Source organism: Gymnodraco acuticeps, unplaced genomic scaffold, assembly GCF_902827175.1.
Source record: "Gymnodraco acuticeps unplaced genomic scaffold, fGymAcu1.1, whole genome shotgun sequence".
NCBI classification, from domain to species: domain Eukaryota; kingdom Metazoa; phylum Chordata; class Actinopteri; order Perciformes; family Bathydraconidae; genus Gymnodraco; species Gymnodraco acuticeps.
Window position 1 is genome coordinate 699,537 of NW_022990906.1, and position 10,707 is coordinate 710,243.

General features: G+C 41.1%; 1 protein-coding gene across 3 annotated transcripts in view; it reads right to left on the reverse strand.

The window, feature by feature from the left end:
- Positions 1-10,707, reverse strand: part of LOC117557819 (multiple epidermal growth factor-like domains protein 11) — a 164,834-nt gene that overhangs the window by 14,335 nt on the left and 139,792 nt on the right. The window lies entirely within an intron of this gene.

The following is a 10,707-nucleotide window of genomic DNA, read 5'->3' on the forward strand; positions in this document are numbered from 1 at the left end:
CCTTCTCGTGCGCACGCTTTAGTAACTCGTGCACACGAGTTACTAAAGCGTGCGCACAAGTTAATAAAGCGTGGCCTCGTTTTGTGTGTGTGTGCGTGTGTGGGGGCATTTGTTTATGATAGTATCGTGCGTTCCGGTGCACTCCGGCAGGACTATAGCACATCGAGATTAAGATTAAACACAATTCTTTCACTTGGGAATACACTTAACTATGGAGAACCAGATTTGTGTAAAGTACTGTTCGTGGTAATTTGAAAACAAATGCCGGTGGTGTCGGACACACACGAACACGCACACAGAGCGGAGCTGAGCACACACACACACACACACACACACACACACACACACACACACACACACACACACACACACACACACACACACACACACACACACACACACACACACACACACACACACACACACACACACACACACACACACACACACACACTTCATAAAACGAGGGGGAATACTCTGGTAGTTCGATGTGTGTATAGGTATGTGTGGTTAAACGTAGCAGCCTCGATCTCTATTCAGCGGTTCTAGTGAAGTAAACAGTAAAAGGCACAGCTCTTTGCTGCTCTTCTCAGATTCTGCTGAGTTACACGTTACTGCCTCCAGTGCCCTGTACGACGAAGCCAGTTCAACAGACCCTGGACCTGGATATGTTCGATTTACCCGGCTTAACTGACCCTAACAAACACGATGTCGCTAAGCGGTCCTACGAAGCTGGTTATCAACTCAGTAAATCAACCAGGGTTTCTCTGTCCGGCTGAGAGCGCGCTCACGTGAAAGGGACGGGGTTAGCAACATTTGACCAATCACAAACATGGAGACGCATGCTGACAGCGCAGCGTCATACTTCATGAATGAATAGTGTAAATAGCAAATCCTGCTTCGTAGTACAGGCAGTACTCAAGTTGTAAAAAAAAAATCAGGGGGGATGGTGGATTTTATCATATGGGGACATAATTTGTGCTGATAACCCGCCGAGGGTGGGAGACCAACCAGAATAAAGATCATTATTATACTCCTAAAACAACATGCATGTTATGGATGTTCAGATACTCCTTTCATTGCTCTTGACCAAGGCACCTCTAACATTTAGGGTCAAATGCAGAGGACAATTAGTGCAAAATCTTTTTTTCACTTTAATTTAAAGGGGGGGAGGGGATACAAAAATGTGGTTATAATTAGGGGTGCACCGAATGGGAAATTCTTGGCCGAAACCGATACCGAAAATAGGAAACAGTTGGCCGAAAACCGAATGCCGAAAGGCCGAAAATGATTAATAGAAATATATATATATATATATATATATATAATGTATACATTTTTTACCAATGTTGTTCAGCTACCTGATTATGGAAATAGACATGATTATGGCAAAACTTCACTTAAATAATAATCACTATTATGGGTCCATAAAACATTTATTCAGCACTTTTGAATGCATACAGTACATTTATATATGTCATGTATTATTGCTAAAAACATTATATCGCAGTCTTAGTGTCGCCAACTCGTTTCTAATATGCAAAGACAACAAATTCGTCTATGATGTATTTTCGATCAGACGAGATCTCTCTCCCCCGTCTGTGTGCGAGGGGGCGGGGCAGTTTACACACACGCAGCTGCTACATGCAGCGGAGCACACTGCGGAGATGGCGGAGAGAACGCGCTCCGAGGTGTGGTTAAACTTTACCCGTCTCGATGTGGAGAATACTTGTTACCATAAGTGCAATAAGAGTTTAGCATGTAAGCACGAGCAATTTGTCTAAACATTTATCAAAAGTGCACCGCATGCAGACGGAGGAATGCACCGGGTTCGACCGTCTTTCTAGCAGCTCTGTAGCTCCATCCACGAGTAACGTTTCCACGTCAGGTGTTATGTATGCTAGCAGCAACACACGGAGTTAACTACATGATACAAACATGGGTTAATGATTAGAGGTAACTGAGTTATTTAGTTTGTTAAAATGTCAGCTATTCTGTTTACAGTTCTGTCATCACATTATTTAATACGATTTGTTAAAGGCTCAGGGCAATCTCGATGACAACGGTCAATGTTCCCCCCCCTGTGAGCTAGCCGCGAGCATGGTCGCCGCGTCTTTATTACGTCATCACAACAACACGTTAGGTTACCAACAAGCCTGTTCTGACATTCGGTGATATTTTTTCGGTGCTAAAAGCCGAAAGCCGAAAGGGCCTTTTTAACCATTTTCGGCCGATAATTTTCGGTGGCCGAATATTCGGTGCATCCCTAGTTATAATGGAAGTCTATGGTACAAATCTTGTAGGTTAACAGTCCCTCATTTATTATTCAGATCGATCAACTGATTATACTAATAATAAAGTCAAAATAGTTTTTAGAATATTGAATTATAATGTATTTTTTCAAAAAAGCAGTTACTGGTATACGATCAAAACTGGTATCTAAAGGGTTACATTTGTATCGTAATTAATTAAATCATTATGTAAATTCTTCATGAAAAATGTGAGGAAAAAAAATTGATCCGTCATCATTTTCTTGCAGTTCAAATACAAATATTGTATGTTAACATTCCCAATGTTACTTTTTTTAACAGGGCATTAAGTGCAAATTGAAATTGCCAAGTCGCCAAGACTTGATAAGTCGCTCGTAAAACACAGGAGGTATGGAAACTAAGAACACCATATTTGGTCAATTGTACAGCTGATATAACACAACACATTACATTAGTTGTATTTCCTTTAACTGGTGGATATAGAGTGGCTGCGGGGGGATGAGACGCACAGCTGATTGACAGCTGGAACACAAACCACCAAATACAAAAAAATAATTCAGATCCAGTCGTCATGACTCCACTCCGGAGGGATTCCCCGATCATTTCTTACAGTTTCTCATCAAGGGGGTGTCTCCTGTCCCCGGCACAAACACACTGCCTGAGGAAGGTTAGGCTATGTGTATTATTTTTGTCATTAACCTTTTTCGGACCACTTATTTATTTATTTTGGTGACGATCCGACCTCCATGCTGCTACTCTGGTTCAAACTGCATCCACCAAACAATATGATTAATCTCGACCTCCCCAAAATAACCAAAATCTGACACTGTGTGAGATGTCTTTTTTAGCTGTTCTGTCGTCATTTCCAACCCAGTCTCACAAAAAAACGTGTAATAACTACGTTGGTCCACAACGTAGGACGTAGTATATCTACAAAAACGCCTCTGAAATTGTAAGATGCCTACGTTTTTTTTCACCATTCATTCCAATGGCTGGCTTCTATGTCACGTGATCTTCAAATTTCTCCCTGCAGAAAAAAAAACATGGCCGACCTTCGTTTTATTCTCGGTGTAAAATGCCTATTTTAAGGTTAGTTTGGTCATTAAAATGCGTTTTGATGTCATTTCATGGGAGAAATATGAGTTGTTATTTAAGATTATGTGTGCAGTGGGTGTACATGATCTTTAGTTTGCTAGTTATTACGAAGATTACTTCAGGAAATTGTGTCCATTCAACGTTTTCATTGTTACCAAGATGGTTGCTAGGGACGCTGCTATCGATATTATTTCTGTTATGTTATGTAAAATGGTGTTATCTTTATTGCTACCCCCCTTCCCCGTCAATGTATAGTGTTGGTCCACAGTGCAAACGTAGGCCTATTAGTTTAACAAAATCAAAGGTACAAGCTAGACTTTTATTTAGCATGAGGGGGGGGGACGCGGTGGACCCGTTCAAATCCAGTTTTGGACAGTCTGCCGTGGTCCCATCCCATTTCATGGGTATTGTTCTGCACGGACATTTCAGTGAGCCGGACTGCCGGTCTTCGCCTCCCGGGCATGAAGCTGTTTACATGTGTTTTGAGATGCTAAATAAAAGTCTAGCTAATAACTAATACGTTTGCACTGTGGACCAACACTATACATTGACGGAGAAGGGGGTAGCAATAAAGATAACGCCATTTTACACAACATAACAGAAATAATATCGATAGCAGCGTCCCTAGCAACCATCTTGGTAACAATGAAAACGTTGAATGGACACAATTTCCTGAAGTAATCTTCGTAATAACTAGCAAACTAAAGATCATGTACACCCACTGCACACATAATCTTAAATAACAACTCATATTTCTCGCATGAAATGACATCAAAACGCATTATAATGACCAAACTAACCTTAAAATAGGCATTTTACACCGAGAATAAAACGAAGGTCGGCCATGTTTTTTTTTCTGCAGGGAGAAATTTGAAGATCACGTGACATAGAAGCCAGCCATTGGAATGAATGGTGAAAAAAAACGTAGGCATCTTACAATTTCACAGGCGTTTTTGTAGATATACTACGTCCTACGTTGTGGACCAACGTAGTTATTACACGTTTTTTTGTGAGACTGGGTTGTCATTTCCTGCGATCTTCTTCATAAAGTCAGTCAGAATTAATGAATGAATGGGCGTTTCTTTGACTATTTATAGGCAAATATGGGCGTTACGTGAAGTCCGCAAAAGCTGCGCCGCATTTCGAGTTGATTGTACGATATGATACGATATTACTTTATTTGTCAGATCAAGTCTGAAATGTGACTTGCGTCACAGCAGCTCCATGTCCAACATCAACAGACAAGTATCCAGACACAATACATGAAACACAATCAACAAACATTTAACATAACAGCACAATCAGTGAGAGAAAAGCTGCTCATAGAGCCTTCAGTGTGCATTTGATCTGGGATTTAGCTCTGTATTTACTGTGAGGATTGACTGATGCACAAAGGAGTGCTTCAGTCTGACCTTATTGAATGGTGGGACCCTGTATCTCCGATTAGATGTTAGCAGTTCATATTCACTGTTCAGAACATGGTTTGTGTCAGAGATGATGTTGTTGGACAGCCTCACTAGGTTGTTATGATAGGCTGAGTCATAGAGTCTCTGACAGGGTTGACCAACAATCTTTGAGCAGATTTTTAACAGGTGGAGCAGTTTTGATTTTAAAGCTTCTGACAAACATTTGTACCAGGTAGTATTGCAGTACTGCAGAATGGACATGATCACAGATGTAAAGAACAACAGAAGAATTTCTCTGCTCGCCCCAAAAGACCTAAGACGGCGGAGAAAATAAATTCTTTGTTTTGTCCTTTTGCACAGATATTCAATGTGGTCCTTCCATGACAGCAGATGGTCAATCATTACACCCAGGTATTTGTATGAAACTCCCTGCTTGATCTCATCTGTATGGATGACAATGGGGACTTTATGGGAGTCAGATGGTGAGCCAAAAAGGATTTCCTCAGTTTTCTTGGTGTTGATCTCAAGAGCATTGCTATCAGTCCACTCGACCACCTGATTTACAGCCTGTTGGTGAAGCTCAGGGTCGTCTGTGTTACTGAGCAGAGTAAAAAAAGATTGGGATTTATAAAGGGCAACCAGCGTAGGACGTGTGCGCGCAGTGTTTTATAAATCGGAATATTTGTGTGCGTATTTATTTGCTTTGTCCTACGTGAGCCACCTTCCCACGTGAATCCTACGCAAAGCTTTATAAATGAGGCCCCAGGCTGATTTGGTGGAAGAAGTCGTCAGATATTTTACTTTTTTTTTGTACTATGTTTACTGCAGGATAGCTTGTGATTTCCCCCCAAGTGTCAATCAAGTTTTATCTTACCTATAATGATGCATCATAATTGTTTTCTTATTATTATGTTTATCTCCTTATATTCTCTTCTATTTAAGTTAAAAAATATATATAGTTTAGTAAAAAGTAAAATGTTTCTCTATGAAATGTAGTGGAGTAGAAGAATAAGGTATCAGAAAGTGTTCCCTTACCCATAACATTGTACATTACAGTCATTACGTGGGTAGATGTACTGGGTTACTTACAATATACTCTGTATAATACAATGTTGTCAGCACAAAAATGAAATTACACTGGCGGCCATGTTCTAATATTTCCTGACAAGTATGCCACATAAGACTTACTTGTAGTGATAAATAGTGAATTATGTAGATTTGCTAAAAAGAAAGTCATGATTTTGATTAAAAAGAATATGTCATCAGAAAGAGCAATACCATCAGTCAGCCTGACACATTATAAACTGATTCATTATTAATTCTCGATGTCAAAAATAGTAGAATGAGGATGGAAAGTGAAGAAGTGGAACTTGAATAAACAAATCCACAGCCATGCTAACAGCTCTGCATTGCTGTAGTACTTGAGCTACATGCTAACTCATGATAGCATGCTGAGATACAGGTTTTTTGCAGATATAATGCTAAAATGGCCCCCATTAAAGTATACATATTGACATGCTTGTGTGACCGGAGGTCTTCTCCCTCTGTGCCGCTGCTTGGCACCGGGCCAGCGCACCAATTGAGCGCACCGGCTATTTAAGCTGAGGTGCCAAACTGGGTCCCTCCCATTTCCGCTTCTCCTGTGGTGGCTGCAGCTTGGCGTAGTAACGCAAATTGTTTGGCGTGGCAGCATTCATGTCCTACTCTCTACCAGACAGGTAAAGCACTGTGCAGTCTGTCATTTATTCATGGTCACAAGATGCACACGGCTGACACTTTCCCATCTTAGCGCAGCTGACGTCCGGGGCGTTAGAGGAGGCATTTGCTCCGCCAGAGGCTCCGTGATAGCGGCGTTGCACACTGTTGGTGAGTGCCGTTGTCTGCTCTCTTTAAATCTGCTGCGTAGTTCCCCTGCCTTATCAATTCTTTATGTCACAGCGGGATTTGGCCGTGGCATTTGCGGGTCTCATTCCCTCCCTTGTCGGATCTGTGGCTGCACCTGGCTGGTGGTACGTATGAGCCCCTCCCCCATATTTTAAATTAAACCGTCACTTTCATACAGATTTTATAGTAATTCCAATCCCCTTTACAGGGGTGTTCTAACTATTCTCGCTCCCCACCTTTGGCCATCATTCCCGTCCCGTGCTGCTGTTTTGGCTCTCTGTGAGTTTTGGGCTCTATGTGAGCTTCGCTCCTCGCTGTGGACAGGCCCAGACTGCTTGCTCTGACCTGTTGCTGGAGCCGTTCTTGGCGTCAGGGAATAGTCCCAATACACGACTATAAGGACATTTATTATTTAATTGGTGTATTCCTTGCTGTCCTTTACATTTACTTTAAGTTGTGTATTCCTTGCTGTCCTTTACATTTACTTTAATTTGATTTAATTTGTTTATTCCTTGCTGTCCTTTACATTTACTTTAATTTGTTTATTCAATTGTTTACATTCATTCAGATTTGGTGTATTTTGTTGTTTTCTTTTGTTTATCCTTTTGTCAGAATTATAACCTTTTATCCTGTGCCGGACAGGTGCTGTGGGCCTGAGGCGGCAGACTCCCTGGTGGTGGCAGTGGTTTTCTTCACATATCCGTTTTGAGTGGTGTGCAGTGTCACGGGTGATTTATTTTGGACCCCTTACTCCCCTTTTTGTTAACTGCTGCCGTGGTAAGCCAAGCCCTGTCCGTTTCCCCAAAGTGGGTATTTTATTCAAATGTATTGTGTGTTGTTTTTAGATATTTTGTATGTTATAAATAAAACTGTATTCTGAACCTTAAAACTCTCTGCCCGTGGTGTAAAACGAACCTGATTGTCCTTATCAGTATTAGACCTAGTCTTTATAATTTCCTGGGGGCGAAACTCCCCCAGGTGGTGTTGTCCGCAACCGACTTTAAACACCTACCCTCACCACCCCGCCACACTTGCTTATTTGCAATGAACCCAAAAGTACTGAACCAAAGTAATGAACCATATGTTGGGCATCAGTAGTTCAGTCTGTAGGGACTTGGACTTTGAACCAAAGGGTTAGGGTTAGTTCATGGTTCACTTCTACATCTATCTTCCTTTTTGAGGGGTAGCATATAAAATGCTAACATGTATCTATATTGTAAGTAACAAGTGTATATATATATACTAACACGATAGCTTCATTAGTCATTCGTTTTACAGGTTCAGTTGTAAACCAACGTAGCCTATTGGTAAAATGAACAACAATTATTTAAATTAATCCTGAGTGAAAACATTTGTGTATGAAATTTGAATTGCAATACATCCATCAGATTTCACCAAATCCACACAACTAGATCTCATGGTGTTGCTATAGGAAAAGTCAGAGGATCATCAAAGTCATTGGGATTCAACCTCTGGGGAACATGAATGTGTATACGCAAATAATGGCTTGGTGTAAATCATTATTACATTACAGGCATCATTAGGTCACTCTCTTTCGTGGTGGTGGGTAGCGCTTTGACATGTTGATCCGAGAAGGGAATTTAAGACTTGTGTTTCATTACTACTACTCAGTGGTGTAGTGGGCGTTGGACGCGGGGGTACGCCGTACCCCCACTTATTTGAAGCATGATTTTTTTTTTTTTTATAGTCTAATAAATATATAATTATTGCCAGTGTGATCAGTTGCAAGTGTGTATTTGTTGTAATAATGACGAAAACATAATAGGCAGATTTCACAGTAATTATAATAAAAACGTAGCTCAAGCATTTATGCAACTTGATTTTGTGTGTGTGTGATTTGTCTAGCGTCCCACAAATTTAGACTATGTCCCGCATTTGAGTGACAGTCGCGCAGAAAGACCGGATCGATTTGCTGACGGCCGGCACCGCCCTTTATTATTATATTGTCTAAACGGCATCATGTAATGCGCTGACAGGCGACACAGAGGTCCACACACAGTGTACCCCCCCCAGTTGACAGTTCACGAGCGCGTCCATAGTGTCTCTCCGCCCTGTCCACCCAGTAAAAAAATCCACACTACACCACTGCTACTGCTACTACTACTACCCCTCCTACTACTACTACTCCCTCCTACTACTACTACTACTACTCCCCCTCCTACTACTACTCCCCTCCTACTACTACTACTACTACTACTACTACTCCCCCTCCTACTACTACTACTCCTCCCCCTCCTACTACTACTCCCCTACTCCCCCTCCTACTACTCTACCCCTCCTACTACTACTCCTCCTACTACTGCTCCTCCTACTACTGCTCCTACTACTCCCCCTCCTACTACTACTCCTCCTACTACTACTACTACTCCTACTACTACTCCCCCTCCTACTACTACTCCTCCTACTACTACTACTACTACTACTACTACTCCCCTCCTACTACTACTACTACTCCCCCTCCTCCTACTACTACCCCCTCCTACTACTACTACCCCTCCTACTACTACTCCTCCTACTACTACTCCCCCTCCTACTACTACTCCCCCTCCTACTACTACTCCTCCTACTACTACTACTCCCCTCCTACTACTACTCCCCTCCTACTACTACTCCCCCTACTACTACTACTACTACCCCCTACTACTACTCCCCCCTCCTACTACTACTACTCCCCTACTACTACTACCCCTCCTACTACTACTACTACCCCTCCTACTACTACTCCCCCTACTACTACTACTACTACCCCTCCTACTACTACCCCTCCTACTACTACTACTTACTACTACTCCCCCTACTACTACTACTACTCCCCCTACTACTACTACTACTCCCCCCCTCCTACTACTACTACTCCCCTCCTACTACTACTACTACTACTCCCCCTCCTACTACTACACATTTTATTTATCTCTGCATTTCTTATAATGTTATTTACTTTGTATCATATTCCACAACACCCCAACAAAGTTGATTAGTATCAGTTGAACAGCATTAATCTCACTCTAGCCATCTCGATTAATTGCACAAAGGGGTTACTACAACATAAAACAATGTCTCTTTTCAGAAGTGCCACACTCATTCAACAGGAAGCATTAATAACTGACCTTCTCTTACAATGAGAAATTTGTGTTTTCAATTTGCTGCCTGATTGCAAATTGCTTTGAAACATACATACTTATACTAAACAGTCTGAATTGAATCATCACTGCTGATTGTTTCTAATGTGTCTGCAGAAAACAGTACAAGGTCGAGAAAAATGTTCTCATGCCACGTGCATAAAAAGAAGCTGGAGGAAGATTGTTTTACAGTTAATCATTTTAGGGAATGCACATCCTGAATGCTTAAGGATGTAATAATTCAACTTTATTTTATATTCAGATCTCTAAATGACGTTAGCGTTAGACAAACCTGGTCATTTGTCAGCCTGCTCTGGGGTTTTTGGAAAATTGCCAATTAAAATGAGAGAACATACTCCCACTACTGAATGTTATACATCAATGTAGACTTTGGGTTTAACATACATTTGTGAGTTTATTAAATTAAAGTACATTTTATTAGCATACAAATGTACTTTTTATATTAACAGCTCCCAGGTGTTATTCTGAGGGAAGGAGAGAAAGAGGCTTTGAAACTATCATGTGAAATGTTCAACATTCTTAAAATGTTAAAATATTAAGTGCTGGTTTTTAACCTCCTAACACTAAACATTTAAATGTTTAAAGGGATAGTGGAAATGGAACCTCAAATAGTTTCGTTTTAACTTATATACAAGCATAATTACGTACCAAAACAATCACACCTGATTAAAAAAATATAATAATTGCCTTACGCATGTTAGAAGCACTTTATTGCAGCTTCCCCGAAGTTTTTTAGAAACGAAATGTTCGACTCAGCCAAACTGGAAGTGACGAAAACGTAGGAAGACGATACGATAACAAACCATGGCGTCTATGCAGAATGAACGTGGAAGGGCAAATATACCAGACAAAGAAGAAGGATTGTACGAGGTATCCAGTGATGATAGCGAG